This window comes from Chrysoperla carnea, chromosome 3, assembly GCF_905475395.1.
Source record: "Chrysoperla carnea chromosome 3, inChrCarn1.1, whole genome shotgun sequence".
Classification (NCBI taxonomy): domain Eukaryota; kingdom Metazoa; phylum Arthropoda; class Insecta; order Neuroptera; family Chrysopidae; genus Chrysoperla; species Chrysoperla carnea.
Genome location: NC_058339.1, coordinates 57,299,067 through 57,305,066, shown reverse-complemented (window position 1 = coordinate 57,305,066; position 6,000 = coordinate 57,299,067).

Here is a 6,000-nt window from a genome sequence, read left to right as displayed (position 1 = left end):
CGTCCGTCACTATAATAACTCGAAAAGGAAAAGAGATGCCATGCTGATATTTATAGAGTACTCAGGATGTAAAAAATGAGTTTGAGTTCGAAAATGAGCAATATAGTTCAATTCGATTTTGGGTCCGTAGGACCCATCTTGTAAATCGTTAGAGATAGAACAATAGTTTAAATACAAAAATGCTACTTATAAAAAAATAAACAACTTTTGTAAGAAACATTTATTCGTAAATATTATTGTTTTTCCGTAAGGAAGCAAATTAGGGCAAACTTTTGGTGTCCATTTTCTCCAAAACTATAAAAAATAGACAGTTGAAAATTTTTAGGGAGCTTAATCCAGCGAATCTTGTGAAGGATTTCATTTTCGAAAAACTAAAAGAAAGTATTTTAGAAAATACTTCGAAAAATTTCGAAACAAGAAGAAATGGAGGCTGGATGGCCGCCATAAATGTGTTTGTATTTTAAACTTCTCTAATTTATTAAAAATAAAGGAAGTACTGATATTCAACATTGTCTATACAGGGTATTTCAACAACTGACTCAATCAATTATTTATTTTTATTCAAGAACTTTAAATGTGAATTTTTCTCTGAATATTAAAAAGACCGAAAAAATGGTCTGATGAAAAATTATAGTAAACATTATTTCCTACAATTTTGCTTATTTACTAGAAATTTGTTATTAGATCGATAAACGCCTAAAGGCTTTCCTTCCTAGAAAATAATAAGAAATTCATATCGTCTAGGAGGTTCGTTGTTTTAGGTACACACTGTAAATGTAACTTTCGATTTAAAACGATTTTTCATTTCTGAGATCGTAACTGTTGCTTATTAGAATTACATTTGAATAAATTTGGGGTATAGGTGTTTAGTCTTCCAATAGTATTTTAATTAGTGTTTATTCAATGTTTCAATTGTATTAAAAACACTAGGATTGTGTGATTTAAATTAATATATGTAAAAAAACTTGGCAAATATGGATTTAAGGCAAAATTATGTTTATTATTATGTCACTTATTGAAAAGTGTATATCTACAAGATGCCATGAACAAATGATAATAATCGGATGGATGATAGGGTACCAACAAACAAAAAATTTATGGATTTAATAACATATTGTGCTTTGAAACGTACCCCTTCAGAGCTAAAGGTGTCAGAAAATCCGCACGAAACTATCCCTAAAATACAGTTAAAGACAGTTTTGAAATAATTTAAAGAAACCTAGGCTAGAAGTCATACATACATATTAGAGGTAGGGATGGCATAGTTTATATGTTCCTTTGTGTCGTATGATGTTTTTCATAAAAATACTACCTAACTGTTGTTTGGAATATTTAAAAAAACTGAAATAACAATACGGAAAAAAATTTAAAATGTTGAGCGAAGTTTTGACACATGTTCTTTTTCCTATACCAAATTGTTCATATCATTCTGAAGTGGGATGTTCATAAATTACGCTACACATTAAGGGGAGGAGAGGGCGTAACTGGCGAGACTAACTTTTGACAATTTAATAAAACATTCAATCATTTCTTCATCAAGTGATTTGTCAGACACTATAAAGCCTCCTCCACAATCTCGGAAAGAAGCACGAAGCCGGGTGAGCAACGAAAATGCGGAGGTGATACTTGTGGTGTTTCGCCTTGTCCGACTTACCGCGTTTTTTTGTTCCCGAGTCAAAGCCCACGCGAGGCATCCACGAGAGTGTACGCGAGTATCATTTCCACGTTTTCGTGATAACTTGTAGAGTTCAGTTCAAAAGTTATAATATAGCTACCGCAGCAGTTGTTGTCACTTCGATGTCAGCCATAGCAATGAGATACTTGCGAAGTAAACTGTAAGACGAGAATGTAGTGGTTAATAGTTCATTTTGGCTAACTTTGGCGAGTATACTCGGCGAAAGGGTACTCCGCGAGAGTATGGATGGTGGGTCAGAACTTTTTGTCATCCATATACGTAAAGTGAATCAATTGAATACATTATCCAAACATAAAAACTAAACAGTTGTAGGTAATTAAATTATTTAACATTTTTAAATTATGTCGGTGTGTTTAACTTGCAATATACTTTTTTGTGTAAACATGTATTTCTTGGAGCTCTTAAAACTTTTCAACACGTTTCAGGCAACCAACTTCAAAAGTTTTTTAAAAATAATTTGCTGTTATGAAAATAATAGACCTTAGGTGGGCACATTCGAAGTATTTTAGCTATTCTATCCATCGAACATTCCTTGGTTCGAAATTTGATGATGCCCATTAACACTTACAGAAGGTACTGAACAGAAGGTTCGAAAAAGGAATTGTAATAAAATTTTGTACTGAAACAAAAATTTTTTACGTTGTTTGAGCTTCTTTATATTGTGTGGGAGAGATCCCCGTCGGATTAATTTGTAATGGCTCTCGAACGATATAGTTACGTCACACAATTTAGGCCTGATCGGTGCCACAAAGAAAAGACAGGCGAATGACTGAAAATATACGACGATTAGAAAATCCTTTAGAATTCTCCTTGCCTGACTTTAAAAAGATAATTGAAATAAATTTCAGATATCATTGGTAGTTACAAAGTATTAGATTTAGAATTCAATTTTTTTATAGAATTGTAAATTCTAATAAATATTTTGGAATAAAAACCAATTAATGAGGAAAATTCCGTTTTATTTATCAAGTGTTGAGTTTCAAAGATATATTGACTTGCAAACGAATATGAAATTCGTTACAAATTGTAACTGATATCAATGCAATTGAAAGTATCCCAAGTTTTCTTCAAGCTTAGAAAATATGAACTGGAATATAAATTTAAAATTGATACCTTGGACATAACTGTGTAAATTATTTAAGTTTGGGTATAAAAGTTTGAATCACTTGTATTATATACACATTTAAACAAACTTACAATTTAGTAAAATGCAAAGAAAGGAAATTACATAAGATTTTCAGCTTTAAATATTTAATATATGCACAAAAAATATTTTTGAAAAATCGTTGAAATTTGTAAACTTTTATGTTCTTCATAAAGTAAAGTAATTAAGTTTGGATAATTCCAATGTGTTTTTAATGCCATTATATAAAGGCCTTTAAAACTTATACCATTTATTAATAAATAAAGACAAGTCAATAAGCTTATTATAAAATGTTAAATTTCAATTCTTTAATGGGTCTTGCACTTTTATACAAAAATTAGCTATTGTTTTTACTTTATCTCAAGTTAAGGATTTTAAAATTATCTAATTAATCCTCATGCTTGTGCTTAAAAACTTGTGTGCGTTAACAGATATTTACGATACAAGTGGGGATAAGAGCATTATTAACGTATACTCTATGTCAAAAAAAACGCTCGTTTTAAAACATTCTAAGTGTTACTATTATAACATAACATATAATGAGTACGCTTAGAATGTTTTAACTGTGGCGATTTTTATGGAATCAAGTATACGTATGCGAAATTTGCACAACGAGTGCGTAGCACGAATTAGAAATTGCAGAAGTACGTTAATAATCCTACACACCTCTAAAATGTGAAATTAAAGGATAATTATAATAGACCTTTTCATCGGTTTGCTTTTGTTTCGGACAATTGTCAAAAAATTATTCAAGCTAAGAAAGTTAAATATATTTTATCTTTTTCAAGCAGTCCTTTTTGACAAGGATAGAAGATATAAGATATGTCTTTACTTGATTGAAAACAGTCCGAAACAAAAAAGAATCATTTTGTAAATGAAAAGCCCTATTTAAAAATTGTCATGGGTTATTGAGATAACTAATATATTAAAAATTAGTTTAGATTTTGACAGTAATTTGGCTAATATGATTGGTTGAAAATATGTGTGGTAGTGAAAATGTTTGAGGAAATGAACTACATATCCTCCGCAAAATGAGTGGATAAGTAGTTCTTACTCACGGGCCTAGATAATTTATGCCAAACTAAGTGGAAAACACGATGTGTTTGTCCTGCTTAATTCGTCAAGACATGTCAGACATATTTTTTTAACAAGATAGTAGGTACTTTTGCTTTTATTAACACAAAATACTGGAGATAGTTACTAGTGGAAAATAAGGCTATTTTACTCATGTTAACTGCTATTTCGCTTATAGTAAAAGAGATCATAACATGTTAAAAAAAGGACCCTGCAATATTAGATAGGAAAATGGTTTTCTGTGAAACTTTTTCTAACCCACCCCTAAATGTTCTTTGGATAATTCTGATCAAAAACTCTCAAGGCAGCAAAATTTTTTATCGGATAGTTTTCGAGTTACATGCTTTCAAAGCTACACATACATTATATATAATTATAGCTCACTATCGTTATATAGCCCGTACCTTGAAAACTACCCTTTAAAAAATTTGGTTGCCCTGAGAGCTTTTGATTAGAACGATCTGAAGAACATGTTGGGGGTGGTTTGAAAAAGTGTCACAAGCTTTGATCCCCCGTAGCTCGAAAACTATTTGTTAAAAATTTTTATGGCCCAAGGAGCTTTTGATCAGAATGATCAAAAGAACATTCTAGGGTGGGTTAGAAATAATAAATAGAAGTATGTTTTTATGGACTTGACTATAAAAAGTGAATTACCTTGAGGATGGCATTTATAGATACCATATATACATCGGTATATCGTGAAAAATCAGTATATCGTGACTCAAATTTTTATTTTTCTGCGACAAGTTGTTGCCCAATTTGTGAAAAATATAAGCAAAAAACAACTTATAGATTTGCACTTGTGTGTGTATATTGAGTATATGCATAGGTACAATGTTTTAGTATTGAACACTGTGCGGAAGATCGTACTTATAAAGCACGAGTAAAGTAGAAATTGATTCGAGATGTTTATGTATCTTGTTTATTTATACTCAGCTGAAAACAAACAATCAGGTGGTGTGATATCATAAAATGGCATATTTTAATCGGATGGTAGATGTATCCACAATAAGTCAGCCTCTGACATTTGACACGTAGTACAGTAAAAGAAACCGCTCGCATTTTTGATTGAAACCTCATGGAATGTGTTTCTTAGGTGTCAAATATCATTAGTAACGCATGAGTTAGTGGCGCAAATGTCTCTCAACAAATTATTTGTAAGATCTTTAACTGTACTAACGATTTATGTCTTAAATAAATAGTATTAATAAAGAGTGTAAGACCCCACTGTTTGTTTAATATTTAAACATTTGTTAGGGTACTTATAGCTGGAATTGCTCTAGCTAGATTAAAAGGTTACTTTTATTTATTGTACAGGTACATAGACAGAGTGTTGGATTTTCTTTAACTAGATCTGTAGAAAGATGTACATTTTTAGCTAGAAGGTTACAGTTATAGCTGGAGGAAATCTAGCAATGATGCATATGTTGCTTAAAAATTGATATCGTGAAAACGTAGCCTCCTTTGAATCTAGCTAAAGCATCTCTTTCTATACCTTGCATGTACCTGTTAGAGAGTCTATGATTTGTTTGCGTTGTAATTGTAAAAATATATTTTATGACAATATAAACGTTATATTTTTTGTTAATCGAGTACTTTTATTTTATCACCTTTTAAAGCAATTTTCATTTTCATATGAAGTTCATCGTGCCAATTTTGTGACTATGCTAATCGAAGGTAAGAAACTTAATTCTTGAATATCTTCTTTTTTTTTCTGTTTTTTCCGAGTAAAAGTAAGATATGTTAAAAAAATTGCCTCATTTTTGCCTTTTTTTGGAGGTAATTTTGGTCGAATGTCTCAATATACAAATATAGTACCTTCTAACTCAATTGGTTAACACAAGTGAAATTTACAAAATTTAAAAAAATCTCCATAAATGTTTCGGCTACTGAACCCTTAAGTCGCACTGAACCGATTTTGAAGATCATAGCTTATTTTTTAGTTGTTTCGCTTACGGAAACCTAAACTCCAAAATTTTTAAAAATCATAAAAATCATAAAAATCATTAATACAGAGTGAAGTATTCAGCTAATTTTGTCAAATAACGGATTGGAATATAAAAAAAAAGATAAAATACAGGTTGTT